Here is an 18,519-nt window from a genome sequence, read left to right on the forward strand (position 1 = left end):
CCCTGTGGACCCCACATGCAATGGACTGGTGGACTGCAGTGGAAGCACCACTGAGCCAGCCTGATGCTGGACTGGGCCCAGCTCAACATGAAAGAGAAATTCTGGACACTGGCCTGATCTCAGCCCCACAGAAGCCCAGATGCACTTCTATGACTGATTAAGGGACATGGGCCTTTGGAAACCCAGGGGTGTGATTCCATAGGAATACAACTGTCTATGATATTTCATCCTCCCATGTGAGCCTCAGAACGTTCTTTTCCTTGGGATGTCGCAAGAAATCCACTCCCAGCAGAAACCAGGTGAGATGAGGCCCTCTCCCCTCTGATGACATATTCTCTCCTTCATTTCATCAGAATAGTCATTGTATCAAGACTATAGTCTTGCGACTAGGTGGATAATAACTAATAAAATTCATAATAATTCTATTTTTATCGAATTTCCTGTTGAAGCACTTTTTATAGCAAGGAGGTGGCAATGATAAGAGGGAAAATGTAATGGCATTTTGGGGTGATATGAAGAAACTCTGGTCAGCTTCTTTCTATTCTCATTTCTGCATTAACCCATTAGATCACTTTACAGCAATCATTATTTTTTTGCAATCTTTTTTTTATATATTTTATTTTTTACAGAGAGGAAGGGAGAGGGATAGAGAGTCAGAAACACCAATGAGAGAGAAACATTGATCAGCTGCCTCCTGCACACCCCCCACTGGGGATGTGCCCACAACCAAGGTACATGCCCTTGACCGGAATTGAACCTGGGACCTTTCAGTTCACAGGCCGATGCTCTAGCCACTGAGCTAAACCAGTTAGGGCTACACCAAACATTTTTATTTCTCCTTCTAAATCTGTTTCCTTGTCTTTAAATTTAGTTGAACAAGTCTTTAAATTCTCGTCTGTTCGAAAGGCTGTCTGAATCTACCAGGTTGCTAAGATTTCTGGCCGACTCCCATCTCCATGGCCACCAAGTTGATGTGTGCATTACTCATGTGGGCTTGAAATATATTTTATATTGAGGTTCGCCAGAGAGTCAGGTTTCATTGCCATCACTTCCTGCCCTGAGTGCTGAACACATATAAAGGTCCCAAAAAGTTAGTCTAAATGAGGAAATTAATTTGAAACAAAGTGAATGTGTTGGCAGTGCCATTGTTTAACATTATGGATAGGTGGAGCTTGTACCCATTCTTGTCCTGCATTCAATGTAGTTTGATTTCATAAGACCCACTAAAAAATGCAAACCTTTATTCCAATCGGCAGCACCACATACCCCTTGCGAGTGTTTCACGTAGGTCAGCAGGGCTGTGGCCTACTGGGGCACACTTCTACAGTGTGTCGTACAGTCTCAATGAATAGCGACCCATATTCACTGAACACTGCATCAAGCCAGGTTCTACGTTTCCATGTAGTAACTCACGATAAGCCCTGACGATTGACTATTTCCCCCATTTTATTGAGAGGGAAAGACAGAGATAAAGGGTCGAACTTACGTGGCCCAAATTACTCCGCTTGAAAGTAAGAGAGCCAGGCTTTGAACTCATAGTCTGGTTTTGAAGTCCATAATTATAACTATCACTAGAGGCCCAGCGTGTGAAATCATGCATGGTAGACCACCGCTGTTTGCAGCCCCGCCCACCCGCCCGGTGCTGCTCGCTGCACTCGCCGCCCCGCCCACCCACCGCCTGCCTTGCTGTGATGGCAGGGGAGGGACCAAGAGGTGCTCAATGCACCTCATGGGGACCGGTCATTTGGTCATCCTGGTCATCACAACACTGGCTTTTCATAGAGATATTTCACCATTTCTTTGTGTGTGATCTAAATACTCTGGTACCAACATATTCCATGAACTTATAAGCTAGCCTCACTCAGGTAGTTATCTATGAATATACTTCTGAAGATTTGTTATTTTTTTAAAACTGTAGTGTAACTTATGATGTTTTTTAAAATATAATTTTTATTGATTTCAGAGAGGAAGAGAGAGGGAGAAAGAGATAGAAACATCAATGATGAGAGAGAATCATTGATTGGCTGCCTCCTGCATGCCCCCTACTGGGGACCAAGCCCACAATCTGGGCATGTGCCCTTGACCGGAATCGAACCCAAACCCTTTGGTCCACAGGCTGATGCTCTATCCACTGAACCAAACCAATTAGGGCATTTTTTTTTTTAAATTTGAAATGGATGCAGCTCACACTGCAAAATAAAAAAAGTTTCCTAATAATTACTTAAACATCCTATATAACAAAAGCCCAGTGACTGTTATGGTGTAACAACCAGAATGACCAACGACCAGATGACCAGTAGGTAGCTATGAGGGGCACTGACCCAGACCTTGCTGTCGGTGCCCTGACAGCCCTGAATCCCATTCGCCAGCACTCCAGACCCTGACAGCAGGGAGGCAGGAGCCCCATTCTTTGTGGAATTGGCCATTGGTCAGCTTGCTGTCTGCACCCTGACATCCCAGATTGCTGTTCACCCGCACCCCGGGCCATGTTAAAACATTAAAATGTCCTTCTGATGCAGATAAATTATGGGATGAGAATGAATCTCATTTTATTGAAGATTTTTGTTGGAAATTACACCAAAGAGAAGGTGCCTGTTTGAAGTGTGAAATGCATGTCCTTAATGAAATTCAAGAAGTATTCACATTGCATGGAATGAAATTTTCACATTTCAGACTTTCCGACTATACTTTATTAATGAATACAACTACATGCGATGAATCGTATGAGCGACACAGGCAGAGGTTTTGATAAATTCTCTGAACATTGAACAGTTGGCATTCTTTCATACTATAACTTCCACCATCAAAGATCAAACTGTACACCCCAAATGCTTTTTCTAGGATGGTCCAGGTGGCAGTGGAAAAACATATCTTTATAAAGTTTTAATACATTATATTACAGGTCATGGTGGTACTGTTTTACCCACAGTGTCTACAGGAATCACTGCAAATTTACTTCTCGATGGAAGAACCTTTCATTCCCAATATAAATTACTGATTCCATTACATGAAACTTCAATTTCTAGACTTGATATAAAGAGTGAAGTTGCTAAAACCATTAAAAAGGCCAAACTTCTCATTATTGATGAATGCATCATGGCATCCAGACATGCTACAAATGCTATAGACAGATTACTAAGAGCAATTATGAATTTGAATGTTGCATTTGGTGGGAAAGTTCTCCTTCTCGAAGGGTATTTTTGACAATGTCTCAGTATTGTGCCGCATGCTATGTGATCGATCAGCCATAGTACAAACAAGTTTAAAGTACTGCAGTGTTTGGGGATGTTTCAGAAAGTTGTCTCTTAAAACAAATATGCGATCAGAGGATTCTGCTTATAGTGAACTGGGGGCCCAGTGCACAAATTCGTGCACATTGAAAGGAACTGTGGGCCGTGAGACTGCGATGGGACAGGGGTGGGTTTCAGCCCATCCTCTGTGCCCCTGCCTGGCCCCTCCTGCTGTAGCCCTCAGTCTCCTGTCTGCTGGCAACCTCACTCCCACCAATGCTGCTCCCATGAGCTGACGGTGCAGTCCCCCCTCTCATCTGCTGATGGCGTGGAGCGATTGGGGCTGGTGCTAGCAGCAGGTGTGAGTGGAGGCTGCTGCCCTGATCACCCCTCAGGAGCAGGGGGAGGTGGAGATGCCCTCAGGGGCAATTGGGGTGGTCAGCTGCCTCTTGCACCTGCTGGTGGCACAGAGTGATCAGGACCAGCACTGGGCACCAGCAGTTGGTGCAAGTGGCAGCTCAGGTGCCAGCAGCAGGTGCAAGCACTGGGTGGGACCATGGTGCATGGGAGCAAAGAACTTTCAGTAACCACCAGAGCCTTTCCCCAATGACAGCAACTGGTGCCCAGCCTTGGTCTGGCACCCCTGCTCACCTGCTCCACTGTCCTGTTGCAGCCAATGCCTGCCATAGTCTGCACACACTCTCTGGTGGCAGCGCATGTCACAGCAACTGGTTGTTTGGTTGTTCATTTGTTCCAGTTTTTCTGCAGTTCAGTCTATTTGCATATTAGCCTTTTATTATATAGGATAGTTAGTAAAACTTGGAGATGGCAAACTTGATAGCAGTTTTTATTTAAGAATGGATATTATTGAAATCCCCCGTGAAATGTTTGTAACATCTATGATTGAAGCTACCTTTGGAAATAGTATATCTATAGATAATATTAAAAATATATCTAAACATGCAATTCTTTGTCTTAAAAATGAGCACATTCATAAATTAAATGAGGAAATTTTGGATATACTTGATGTATAATAGGAGATTTTCACACCTATTTGAGTGATGAGTCCATCGATTCAATGGATGATGCCGAAAAGGAAAATTTTCCCATAGAATTTCTTAATATTATTAATTCTTCGGGAATGCTGTGTCATAAATTAAAATTGAATATAAGTGCAATCATTATGCTACTAAGAAATCTAAATAGTAAATGGGGTATTTGTTATGGTACTAGATTTATTATCAAAAGATTGCGACCTAACATAATCGAAGCTGAAGTATTAACAGGATCTGTGGAAGGAGAGGTTGTTCTGATTCCAAGAATGGATTTGTCCCATTCTGACACTGGCCTCCAATTTAAATTAATTCAAAGACAGTTTCCTGTGATGCCAGCATTTGTGATGACTGTTAATAAATCATAAGGACAAACTCTAGACAGAGTAGGAATATTCCTACCTGAACCGGTTTTTGGACATGGTCAGTTGTATGTTGCTTTCTCTCAAGTTCAAGGAGTGTGTGATGTTAAAGGTAAAGTTGTAAATACTTCATCACAAGAGAAATTAGTCAAGCACTCTGAAAGTGTTTTTACTCTTAATGTGGTATACAGGGAGATATTAGAATAAGTTTAATCAATTTATCAGTCATTGTTTGTATCAATGTTGTTTTTATATCATTTTTTTGTTGTTTTTATATCCTGTCTTTGTTGTTACATAATGTTGTTATTGTTTATTTATTAATAAATTTATACATTATTTTCATATAAATTTTACTAATTTTCTTTCACATCTGTCACTTCTATTATAGAGAAAGGGTGAATAGCAATATTAATGTATTTCTTCTAATTAATTCCCTTTCAATGTGCACAAATTCATGCACCAGACCACTAGAATATATATATAACCCTAATATACAAATGGACCGAATGGTGAAACAACTGAACCGAAAAACTGAACAACTGTTGCTATTACGTGCACTGACCATCAGGGGGGCGTGCGCAGAACATGGCAGGTATTGGCCATGGCAGGATGGTGGACCAGGTGAGTGGGTGCCAGACCAAGGCGGGACGACAGTCGCTGTCATCAGGGCGAACTTCTGATGGCTACTGAAAATTCTTTGCTCACGCGTGCTGTAGCCTCACCCAACACTCGCACGTGCTGCCAGCCCCGCTTGCACCTGCTGTTGGTGCTGGAGCTGCCACTCGCACCCACTGCCCGCGCTGGTCCCGCTCGCACCTGCAGCTGGCACCAGAGCCTCCACTTGCACCCGCTGCCATCGCCTGGTGCTGGTCCTGATTGCTCAGTGCCATCAGCAGGCGCAAGAAGCTGCTGCCTGCCCTGACCGCCTTTGAGGGCTTCTCCACCTTCCCTTGCTCCTTGAGGGGTGATCAGGACGGCAGCCGCCACTCGCACATGCTGCTGGCCCTGGCCCCACTCACTTCACACTGTCAGCTGGTGCGAGCGGGGCCGGTGCCATCAACACTTGGGAGTGGCGGTGGCAGGAGTGTCGCTGCAGCAGAGAGGGGACTGGGGGCCATAGCGGGGGTGTGCAGAGGATGGGCTGAGACCCACCCCTGTGTCTGCTGTAGCCTCGTGGTCCACAGCTCCTTTCAAGGTGCATGAATTTGTGCACTGGGTACCTCATAGTTATATAGATGCTAAACTTCAAATTATAGCTACTGCTTTTGTAAGGTTCAGGTCCAATACTTTTCCTATAAGTAATCCTTGAAAGCCTTAGCTAAGCGTAACCAAGTGAAGTATTCCAGTCCTTGTCCTTTTAGGATCCATCACAACTCTTTGTGGTGTTTCTGCACTGTCTGGCAAGTATTTCTGTGCCAGGATAATTACTATTAAGATGGTCATTTGCTTATAGTGGGACTTTTACCACAACTCTGTACTATCCCGCACCTAGCAGAGAGCATGGCACCAGTACACATATTTGTCTATAAACTTTGGATTCCCTAGTTTCACTTTCCTCCATTGACTTGAGGTGCCATCTCCATATATAATATGCCTGGAAATCTACTTTTCCTTTCTCAAAACTGAAGGGTTTCCTTTATTCTTACATGCATTTGGCAAGTGTTAGCTATTGTTATCTCCTTAATGGTCTCTCTTTCTTCTCTGTAGCCTTTCTCTGATGTCTTCTCTCCCTGAGCAAGTGTCATGGTACCAAAAGTGGTTTTAGATTTCCTGATAAGAAGACACAGTTTCATCCACTAAATATTTACTGAACACCTACAACACGCTAAACACTTTCAGGTTGAGTGTGATTCAGTGAAGGTTACATGTCTCAGAAAGAGTTGACAACCCTATGTTTCCTGTCTAGAGTTAGTCAATATTTGTTGTTCCTGTAATGCTTACCCACTTCATCCCTGGCATGTGTTGTTGAAATATAATGGTAGAGACCTGCTGGGGACACTAAGGAGAATTAATTAATTGATTAATTGCATGTTAACAATGGGTTTTCTGAAAGAGTCCACATTTTTACCAAAAGTACATTCTAACAATGTTTCCAAGTACTATTGAATATTTAATGCCCTGTGAAGCATCTCAGAGGAAACCTTTAATTGTGGTAATCTTAATATAAAATGAAGGGTGACTTTTAGAAAATGTATATTCTCCTGAATGGTAGATTGCTTTTGTGAGGGAGTTGATGTTCAGGCATCTTTGGAACTGAGGGTTTCTTCTTTCTTGATATGGGTTTTATTTTATCCAGCTGGGAGTTATGTCTTGATATGCTTTACAGATAGTATTCAGTATCAGTAAGATCACATATGTGATCTGTGAGAAAGCATGCATAAGCCTCCAAATACATACCAAGATAAACCAAACCTTCTGGGGAAGGAGCATGAATATAATGAGAGTTGAAGAATGAAAAAATACCAAGCATTCCGATCCCTGTTGCTGTCCCAGGAGCTGGGGCCATTTTGGTGTTGGACTATCCTTTTAAAAGAAGAACAGTCTGACTTATGGAGTCTTTCAAGATTTTGTTGTGTGTAGGAAGCACCCTGAAAACAAGACCATAAAATGTCTGTTGCATGGCTCTCAAAATAAACCATGCTAACAAGGCTTACACATAAAAAGTGCTTTCTTATGTTCTCACTGACAATTCTGCTTTTGACTTAGAGACGTTACCCTTGGAAGACCCTTTCACAGGCGCTCTCAGGCCATGGTGAACGCTGCCCATATTTTCATCTTTCCCTCTTGTCTGGCATTAATAGATTTTATATAGTAATACATTTTACATAGCAAATAGAAGATACTGAAGGGAAAATATCCTATACTAGAGGCCTGGTGCACGAATTTGTGCACGGGTGGGTCTGGCCGGCCTGCCCCAATCAGGGCCAATCGGGCTGGCTAGGGAGAGGGGCCTCAGGCAGTTGGCTGGTGACCCCACTTCTGATGGGTGGGGCTATCCGGGGGAGGGGCCACAGGCTGTTGGCAGGCCAGCCCCACCCCTGACCGGGAGGGGGGGTGCCAATCTAGGGCAAGGCTGGCCAGGGGGAGGGCCTGTCCACCCCCTGGTTGAACTCCCAGTTGAACTCCAGGTTAAGGGGACAATTTGCATATTAGCCTTTTATTATATTGGATAATAAAGAGCTAATATGCTAATTAGACTGGACAGCAGAATGACCTTCTGAAATGATGAGTGGGTGGGGCCATGGGGCAGCAAGGGTTGTGAGGGCCGAGGCAGCTGGGGCTGCGAGGGTTGAACCCCTTGCACGGAATTTGTGCATCGGACCTGTAGTTCTAAGATAAAAGAGAGTGTGTGCAACACTGAAGGGACAGTGTTTAATAAAAAAACCACTATAAGATGAAAAGGAAAGTGAGGGTATGTATTCATTCCTGTATAAGAAAAGAATAAGGCCCACTTGGCATTGCTCAGTGGTTAGAGTGTCGATCCTCCCAACAAAGGGTCTGGGGCTTGATTCCTGGTTAAGGGAACATATCTGGATTGCTGGTTGGGTCCTTGGCCCCATTCAGGGGTGTGATTGGGAGACAACCAATTGCTATATCTTCCCTCTCACATTGATGTGTCTCTCTTCTCTCTCTCTCTCTCTCTCTCTCTCTCTCTCTCTCTCTCTCCCCCCCCCTTTCTCCCCCTTGCACTCCCTCTAAAAATCAATGGGGCAGTGAGGGTTCCAAACAAATAACAAAGCATTGTTCCTGGACTCTGTCACTTCTGGGGCAGTTCAAAATCTCTCCTCCAAGCTTAGTTACACCTGAAGTCATTCCCAGCAGTCTTGGCCCCACTCTATCCCGTGTCTTTCTCTGCCTGCAGCTCCGAGCTCTGGGGCAGGGTGTAGGTAGATGAATTAGCAAAGAGAATGTGTACATGCACAGAGACAAAGTGAAAGGAAGAAAGCTGGAGGAGGAATGTGGTGAGAGTGGCACAGTTTTGGATTTTGTTCAGAGGGTTTAGACTTCAAGAACCTGAAAGATCTTTCTACAGATGTTCATGGTCCTTCCACTGGTGTTTTATAGAAGAAGTAAAGGAAATTCTGTGAGGCTATAGGAGTAGCTAAGGAAGACTGTAATGTAAAAGTTCCATATTATATTCATCAATACATTTATTTAGCTCTTTTAAATTTAAACATAAGTCAGTGCAATGAACAATATAAATGGTGGCCCAATGTATTAAATTAATCATTTAAAATAAAAGATCTGATCACTCAGTAATTAAAAACAAAATATTAAATGGTAAACCACTTGTGGTCCCAGAATTTTCAAAGAATCACTGTGTCATTTGTTTGAATATAAAATATATTCATTTAAGAAAATTACAAATCATTTCTGAAAGGCCACTCAAGCCAAATACAGAGAGTCATGTGCCATGGAAGATGAAGATCAAGCCGAATGCAACACAGTTTGAAAGACCCAATGATCTTATTAACAATGAAAAGATGCAAATAGTTATCATATGAAATGTATTCTAACCTGAAATGTTGGAATTAATTTGTGACAAGTTTCATTCCTACAACTTGAAAGAACACTTTAAAGTGAGGTCTTATTCCTTTCCTTTTATGCTAAAACATGAGGTCATGTTGGAATTTTGACAACACAGCAATATGCTTATTAGCTTCACTCAGAATTAGGTTCCTGACGGGTTTGATTTTTTTCCTAAAGTTTTTAAAAGACAATTTTTCTTTAATTGCCAGATGTTTTGTCATTAAATAGAAATGCATAATACAAAAATTAATATTGTTCTCAATGAAAAATGTCCTTAATTATCATCATAATTGCTCACACTTATTGAGTCTTTGTTCAGCATCAAGCATTGGTATAAGAATGTGGGAGGTACTAGTTCACTTGGTACAGCAACACCATAAGTCCCTGGTATTAAACCCATTTTGCAGATTGAAAAACAGTGCCCCAGAAATAATCATTCACATGTGGGTAGAAAACGAAATGAACATTGTGGGTGGAAGAAATCACAACAGTCCACAAGGAGTGACTGTTTAATTAAATGTCTAATGAATGAGCATGTTATTTGCTGTTCACTTGCTATGATGAACTTACACTGCTCAGTCCCTCAAACTGTATGTGCTGCATCAAAAGGTTCCAAACAAGTTAAATGAATAGGACAGGCACATGCCTTGTTCCTGCTAACCACCGTGTCATCTGTGATGGTGAATTAGTGAATTATAAATACAACAAAGGCCCAACCAGGCCAAACACTGAGGGACAACAATGCTATTCACATGGCTGCTTACTGCACATGGCTCCTGGGAGCTGCTCACAGAGTGATTGCGGCTGAAACAAAAATCTTTCCTTTATTATTATATATTTATGGTCTAAAGTTGGACATATGTCTCCTTTTTCCCGGATTGACCCCCTTCCCAGCCATTTCCACCCCTGGCAAACCCCCACCGCCCCAGTGTCTCTGTCCATTGGTTACACTAACATGCATGCATACCAGTCCTTTGGCTGTTCTCTAAGCCCCCCTTCCCTGACATTTGTCTCTGGATCTATTCTTGTTCATCAAGATATGTTGATCATTATATCCCACAAATGAATGAGATCATGTGATATTTATCTTTCTCAGACTGGCTTATTTTGCTTAGCATAATGCTCTCCAGGTCCATCCATGCTGTTACAAATGGTAAGAGTTCCTTCTCTTTTATAGCGGCATAGTACTCCATTGTGTAGATGTACCACAGGTTTTTAATCCACTCATCTGCTGATGGGCAATTAGGTTGTTTCCAAATCTTAGCCCTTGTAAATTGTGCTGCTGTGAACATAGGGGTGCATATATGCTTTAGGATTGGTGTTTCTGATTTATTGGGATATAGTCCTAGAAGTGAGATTACTGGGCCTAATGGGAGTTCCATTGTTAACTTTTTGAGGAAACTCCATACTGTCTTCCATAGTGGCTGCACCAGTCTGCATTCCCACCAGCAGTGCACGAGGGTTCCTTTCTCTCCACATCCTCACCAGCACTTGTCGTTTGTTGATTTGTTGATGATAGCCATTCTGATAGGTAGGAGATGGTATCTCATTGTTGTTTTGCCATGGTTCTCAAAACTGCCTGGTACTGGCACAAGAACAGACATATAGACCAATGGAATAGAACAGAAAACCTAGAAATTGACCCAAGCTATTATGTGCAATTAATATTTAACGAAGGAGGCAAGAGCATACAATGGAGTCAAGACAGTCTCTTCAATAAATGATGCTGGGAAATTTGTTCTGATACATGCACAAAATGAAACTAGATTGCCAAAAAACACAAAAAAACAACCTCAAAATGGCTAAAGGACTTAAATGTAAGACGGGAAACCATAAAAATCCTACAAGACTCCATAGGCAGCAAAATATCCGACATATGTCGTAGCAATATCTTAGCGACACAGATCATTGGGCAATGGAGACTAAAGAGAAAATAAACAAATAGGACTACATCAAAATAAAAAGCTTCTGCACAGCAAAAGAAACCATCAACAAAACAACAAGAAAGCCCACTGCATGGGAGAACATATTTACCAATGTTATCTCCCATAAGGGTTTAATCTCCAAAATTTATACTGAACTCATACAACATAACAAAAGGAAAAACCATCCAATTTAAAAATGGGTAAAGGACCTAAACAGACACTTCTTGAAAGTGGACATACAGAAGGCCAAGAGGAATATGAAAAAATACTCAAAGTCACTAATCATCTGAGAGATGCAAATCAAAACAACAATGAGGTACTACCTCACACCTGTCAGAATGGCTATCATCAACAAATCAATAAATGATAAGTGCTGGCGAGGATGTGGAGAAAATAAAAAACAACCCTTGTATACTACTGGTGGGAATGAAGACTGGTGTAGCCACTGTGGAAAACAGTATGGAGTTTCCTCAAAAAGTTAACAGTGGAATTCCTATTTGACTCAGTAATCCCACTACTAGGAATATATCAGAAACACCAATCAAAAAGAATATATGCACCCCTATGTTCACAGCAGCACAATTTACAAAAGTTAAGATTTGGAAACAGCCTAAGTGCCCATCAGCAGATGAGTGGATTAAAAAACTGTGGTACATCTACACAATGGAATACTATGCTGCTGTAAAAAAGAAAGAACTCTTACAATTTTCAACAGCATGGATGGAACTGGAGAACATTATGCTAAGTGAAATAAGCCAGTCGGAGAAAAATAAATATTACATGATCTCACTCATTTGTGGATTATAATAAACAACATAAACTAATGAACAAAAATAGATCCAGAGACACAGAAGCATCAAACAGACCATCAAACCTAAGAGGGAATGTAGGGGTGGGTGTGAGGGGGGTGGGAGAGAAGGGGAGAAGGGGTAAGAGACCAACCAAAGGACTTGTGAGCATGGATATGAGCATAACCAGTGAACACAGACAAGTAGGAGGGTGTGGACATGTGCTGGGGGTTGGGAGTGGCAGGGGAGAGTTCAATGGGGAAAAAGGAGACATATGTAATACTTTAAATAATAAAGAATTAAAATTAAAAATAATAAAGTTGGTTTTCTATAGACAACATATAGTATGTTTTTTAAATCTACTATGTTAGTCTCTCTCCTTTTTAATTTGTTATTTAGAACATTCACATTTAAAGCTACCTTTTTATATACTTAGATTGAGAACTACCATATTTATAACTGTTCTCTGTTTCACTTATTCTTTGTTTCTTTTTAAACTTCCTATTTTTTTCTGCCTCCTTTGTTTTAATTGAGCATTTTAAGTGATTCAACCTCCTTTTTTTGTCATATCAGTTATTCATCTTTAAAAAATAGTATTTATACTAAATTGAAAATACACTGTTTAATTAACCTAGATTTACTTTTAATAATAATATCATTCTTCCTCATGTGTAGTGCAGATAAATTAGAATATTCCCAATTCTTCCTTCCCATCCCTGATACATTGCTATTATTCATAGACTTATTCATGTGCTATGATCATCCAATACATTGTTACTATGATTACTTTAAATAAATGAGCATCTATTATATCACTTAATTTTAAGAAAAATGAAATATTTTATGTACCCTCAATTATTCCATCTTCAGTGGTTTTCTTTTCATTATGTAGATTCAAGTTTCAGAGCAAATCCCTTTCCTACCTCATTAATAACTTTAAAAACTTTTCCTGCAAGACCGTCTGCTAACAGTAAATCCCTCCATTTCTCTTTGAAAGTCTTTATTTTTTCTTTACTTTTGAAGGATAATTCACCAGATATAAAATTTAAGGAGATTATCATTTTCTTTCCATAATTAAAATATTTCACACACTTCTTGCACACATAGTTTCTGCTGATACCTTTAATAAAATTCTTCCTTTTATTCCTGTACTAGAGGCCCAGTACACCAAAATTTGTGCACTTGGGGGTGGGGAGGGGCTTAGCCAGGCCTGCGCACTCCCGCAGTCCAGGACCCATTGGGGGATGTCCACCTGCTGGCTTAGGCCCGCTCCCTGGGGGATTGGGCCTAAGCTGGCAGTCAGACATCCCTCTGGCAGCCCCAGAACGTTGGGGAATGTCCCACTGATGGCTCCTAAGCCTCAGTCAGACATCCTTAGCGCTGCCGGGGAGTCAGGAGAGGCTCTTGCGACTGCTTGCACTCGCAGCTGTCAGCCCTGCTTGTGGCTGAGTGGAGCTCCCCCTGTGGGAGCTCACTGACCACCAGGGGGCAGTTGCTGCATTGAGCATCTGCCCCCTGGTGGTCAGTGCATATTATAGCGATTGGCCGTTTCAGGTCGTTCAGCTGCTGGGATCAATTTGCATATTACCCTTTTATTATATAGGATAAGCATCATTCCCCTCCCACAGCCAATTTCAGGATTTTCTCTTTGTTTTTTGTTTTCTGCAGTTTAAATAAAACATGCCTATGTGAACTTTTGGGGGATTTATTCTTCTTGGTGTTCTCAGAGATCCTGGATCTGGGGCTTGATGTATGTCATTACTTTTGGAAAGATTTCAAGTTCTCAGTTTCTTCTCTTTATTTTCTCTTTCTTCTCTGTTCGGCATTACATTTGGGCATATGTTACATCTGTTGATATTGTGCCACTGTTCTTGATGTTGATTCTTATCTCAGCTATGATTGCCACCTCAACCATGTCCAGTTTACTGATGAGTCCAATATTTCTGCTAAAATATTAGTTTATTTCTTTTCTATTTTTATTAGAATGTTTCTCTTCTTACATTAGTTATATGTTATTTGTTGTTGTCTACTTTTTCCATTAGAACCCTTAACATATTTATTATCATTATTTTAAACTAGAGGCCCGATGCACGAAATTCGTGCCCTCACAGCTGCTGCGGCTTGCCTCCCCCGAGGGGAAATAAGTCTCAGGTAAAGTTTTCCTTTCTCCCTTTGCCACTGAGAATGCTGTAGCTGTGTTCACAATGACTGCTAGTCCCTCCGCTCTGCGAGTTACGAAGGGGTCTTTCTAGTTCTTCCTGTAATAATGAAGAGGCTCCTGCAGCTGAAGCCATGACAGTTTAGGAGCTCATAAGACTGAAGCTTCCAGGAGTTTCTTGTGCTCATGCTAGTCAAGACTCCCCCTGCACCTACTTGTCAAAATCCCACGTAAGTGTTCCTACCAGTTTACGGCTCCATTGGCTTCTGCTCATTAGGCAGACAGCAGGGACTCTCTAGATTTGCCCGTCTTACCAGACTGTGGGGTAGTGTTTTGCCAGAAGCTCTCTAATGGGTCCAAGAAAAATTGCTGCTGCCAATTTGCTCAGCGTTTCTTGTTGTAAGTATAAGAGTGGCGACTACCAGGATCTTCACCTGTCAGCGCTGAAACAGGGAGTCTTGCCACTGTCTTTTTAAATTTCTACCTTCTTTTTATTAAAAGGTTAAGAACCTAACCTTCTTCTATTCTTAGAGGGAAAAGTACATAATCATTTTGTCTCATCTGCTTAGATAAATTCTAAATTTGGAATAATTTTAAAAAATATTCTTCTTGAACTACGTTACAGACTTTTGTTCAGACATATTTACAATTTTTATTAAAATATTATTTTAAGTCCAAGTTCAACTCCTCATCAGCCACAATTATCTGATAAACTATGAATTAGAAAATATAAGATTTTTAAGAGAAAAAAGAGTAAATCTGATATGTTTCTTAAGGAAGCAAATGCAAGCAGAGCCTAAAATGCGTTTACCTGTTTGATTCTTCTGCTTGTTGTATGAGTGAATGTTCTCTCTTTCAAGGACTTGAGAGCGTCTCGTTAAAGAGCGGCTTGTTGGATCCGGTGTAAGAGCTCCCCTTCCGGTGAAATTCTTAGTTTCAGGTATGTGGCCAGGAGTGACACTGAGTTTACATCTGTGGAAATGTTATACTTGGTAAAGTTACAAATGCAAAATAGTCTCATAAGGAATAGTCAATCCATAGAGTTTGTTACTTCACTTCTGAGGAGGGGGGAGTGGAATCCAAGGGGAAAAAATGGTGAGGACGTCATTAATTTTGTTGTTGTTGCGATTGTCATATAATGTCCTTTTTAAGCTCCCCTCCTCCTTGCCCTGCAGCAAAACAAAATTAGAAATATTTGCGACGGAATAAGAAAAGTAACTTACAACATATACACCATGTTTTTAATATTTCTTTTTGTTTTGTGGAAATTCATACAAAAATCATCAATATTTTCCAAGATAACCAATTTTAATAAAGTTTTGAAGGAAAACACGGGTAATTCTGTTTTCTATACTCACTGAATCAGAGCGATAAGAAGAGTCCTTAAACTGTACCATGTGACTCAACTAATCCAGTTGGGAAACTAGACACCTGTTTCAGGGCTTTCTGAGAGATCTCACCTGGGCTCCAGTTTATCCACATTGGCATATTTAGTCAATATTATTATAGCTTCCAATGCTTACAGGTAGAAAGGATGATAGCAAGGGTTACAAGTACTTTGTAATAGACTTTTTATATAACTTATTTCAAATAGCTTAAGACACATACAAGTTGCAGGGAGCTTCCCCTGATATAGCAATTTTCTTTCTTTTTTTTAAATATATTATATTGATTTTTTTTACAGAAAGAAAAGGAGAAGGATAGAGAGTTAGAAACATCGATGAGAGAGAAACATCGATGAGAGAGAAACATCGATCAGCTGCCTCCTGCACATTCCCCACTGGGTATGTTCCCGCAACCAAGGTACATGCCCTTGACCGGAATAGAACCCAGGACCCTTGAGTCTGCAGGCCGACGCTCTATCCACTATCCAAATCCCAGATATTTCTTCAATGTCAGCCCTTATCGAGTCATAGCTTTCTGTTAACTCCCAGCATACCTTTTTCCTTTTTGACTAATAATGTATTTCATGAGAAGTAGGCAAATGTGATTTTACCAAAGTGAGGATGGGCAGGATCATAGGGTTATTTCTTCACTGTTTTCTTTGTAGGTCAAATATCACAGTTTCATATAGTCAAACAAATTGCAACTAGAAACATGAATGAGAAGAGTGGATTTCTAACGGAAATGTACTCTTAGAATATTTTGGAACTTTTTAATTTTCAGTGCCTTTTCAACATTGAAACACCACAAAGTTAAGATATTATTGGCATTACTGAGAAAAGTTCACACTAGCCGTGCTCTCTGCATACATTTCCCGGTGTTGCTAAATGCTGCTCGGTGTGAGTCGCTCTGATGCCATGTTACAAATGCTGCAATTTTAAAATCGGTTCTCTAGGTAATAGCATTTCTGACAAATTAATAATGTGATGCTTTGCTCGGCCCATGAGATTTTTCATTACATATTCCCCAACTGTTATTTACAATATGATGACAACACGTAATTTGTCAGGAAGTGAAGAACAGCGGGAGTAGCTCTACGAGATGAACACAAACAAATCTTTCTCACAGGATGAGTGGGCAGTGGTCATTCTGAAAACTCACCGGCCACTGCCTCCTTTGTCCTTTCTTCTGCGTGTTTCACTCCTCTCCACTGACTCATCTATGCATAGACTAGAGCAAAGATGAAATATATGTAAATATTAAAATGCTGTTTATGCTTTGGTATAATCATCAAAATATCTTGGAAAAAATTACTATGGTTCTTTCAAAGTTAGAACTCTAATATAACATAGACAAACAATGGATTCAATTACAGGTTTGCAAATGGTCAGCAGCCCCCCCCCCAAAAAAAAATAGTGATTTATGCCGAGTGGGCAGTAAAAGATGCTGATTTCATTTTTCTTTCTACCGTGTGCTCCCAGCAAGAAGAGGAATGGCATTTTCTAAATAATTTATTTGGAAAGTTGACTGGCTGTACTGAGCTGGAAGCATAACAGTCCAATCTGCCACTACCTGCTGTGGGCCCTGGTGGGCACTCTTCAATATTGCAGAATGTATTGTGTAACTAATTGCCATGGTGTGAGACTGGAAATATAAATGCCAGCAGAAGAGGGAAATTTTAAAATTGTTATTATGTAGGAAAAGACAAAAACAATTGCAACTGAGAAGGAAAAACTTGTAGTTGATTGAGAGAAAATAGGAATAGAAAAAAAGTTAAGTGTCAGAATTAGCAGAAACTAAAAATATTTAGAATAAAAAATAAAGAGGTAATGAAAGGAAACCTAGTGTTTTAAAAGCTATAAAGAAAAAGTAGAAATGGTGAGGTAAAAAGCTTATAAATCTATAGCTTATGATAGAATGTGGGGGTTTCTCTTATTTAATTACTTTTAAATTTATTTTTATTCAGGCATAATTGATAATATAATAAATATAATATAATATAATATAATATAATATAATATAATATAATATAATATAATAGTTTCTTTCTAAAAAGACTTTGACTAGTACTCGCTAATACTCATGAATAATATCTTCAAACCCAAACCAGGAATAAAAGATAATGTAAAAGTCTGTTGACAAAATCTGAGAGACATTTATACTGAATGCCAAGCTTATGGAACAACCGCTTCTGAAAATTAATTTCCTCCACAGCCTGAATCAGAGCTAGCTTCCCTGTCTAAAGGTAAGTGGGAAGATCTTTCATTGATCCTGTTCCTTCTTCCAGTTGTCCTGTTGGGAAAGTTCAAGTCTTTATAGAGAAACAGGAAGCTCTCTGCCTATGCGCTAAGTGTGCTTTTCCAGTCGAAGTGCCCTGGCAATTTCTAATTAGTAACTCACTGGTGGCAAACAGTGAAGACTTTCAGTGTCAGCAGGGGAGTGTTTGGGGAGCGGGGATTGAGTGGCATGGGAAACCAGCAGGGGGGCACTGCATGTAGGGGTGTGTATTTCCCACAGGAAAACTGGCAAGGAGAGAGGCAGAAGTTTGAAGTAGTCTGCTCTGAGTCTTATAAAACAGTCTCCTTACTCTGTCTTGGCAAGTGTCAGAGATCTGGGCAGTGGGATAAAGATGATCATCTGAGAACAGGAGGGCACTTGGCCAGGAGCTGGAAATCAACTCACTGCCTAGAGATGGTTGTGAGAAGGGGAATCCAGGAAAATGTGAGCAGATTGCTATTAGAATATAAAGTCAATAGGTCTGTTGGTTTTGTCTGGTCAGATTTTACTTTCTTTAAGATTGAGTAGAAAAAATAGCCTACCCAGGGCTTATAAAATATTGTAAAATAAGCAGATAAGCAAAGCATCATGCTGAGGATTCAGAGAAAAAAAGACCAGTGGAAACAATTTATGGAAATCAGAGGGGAAAAAATAGATCCTATCTAATAAAAGAGAAACATGGTAATTAGCCATATGTCCGCTACCCTTCCCATTGGCTAATCAGGGTGATATGCAAATTAACTGCCAGCCAAGATGGCGGCCGGCAGCCAGGCAGCTTGAAGCTAACATGAGGCTTGCTTGCTTCAGTGACGGA

The 18,519-nt window shown here is 40.6% G+C and overlaps 1 pseudogene; it reads left to right on the forward strand.

Moving 5' to 3' along the window:
• Positions 1-265: 265 nt before the first annotated feature.
• The window catches only part of LOC132213851 (nuclear prelamin A recognition factor-like), a 37,697-nt pseudogene continuing 19,443 nt past the window's right edge, over positions 266-18,519 (forward strand).

Source organism: Myotis daubentonii, chromosome 12, assembly GCF_963259705.1.
Source record: "Myotis daubentonii chromosome 12, mMyoDau2.1, whole genome shotgun sequence".
NCBI classification, from domain to species: domain Eukaryota; kingdom Metazoa; phylum Chordata; class Mammalia; order Chiroptera; family Vespertilionidae; genus Myotis; species Myotis daubentonii.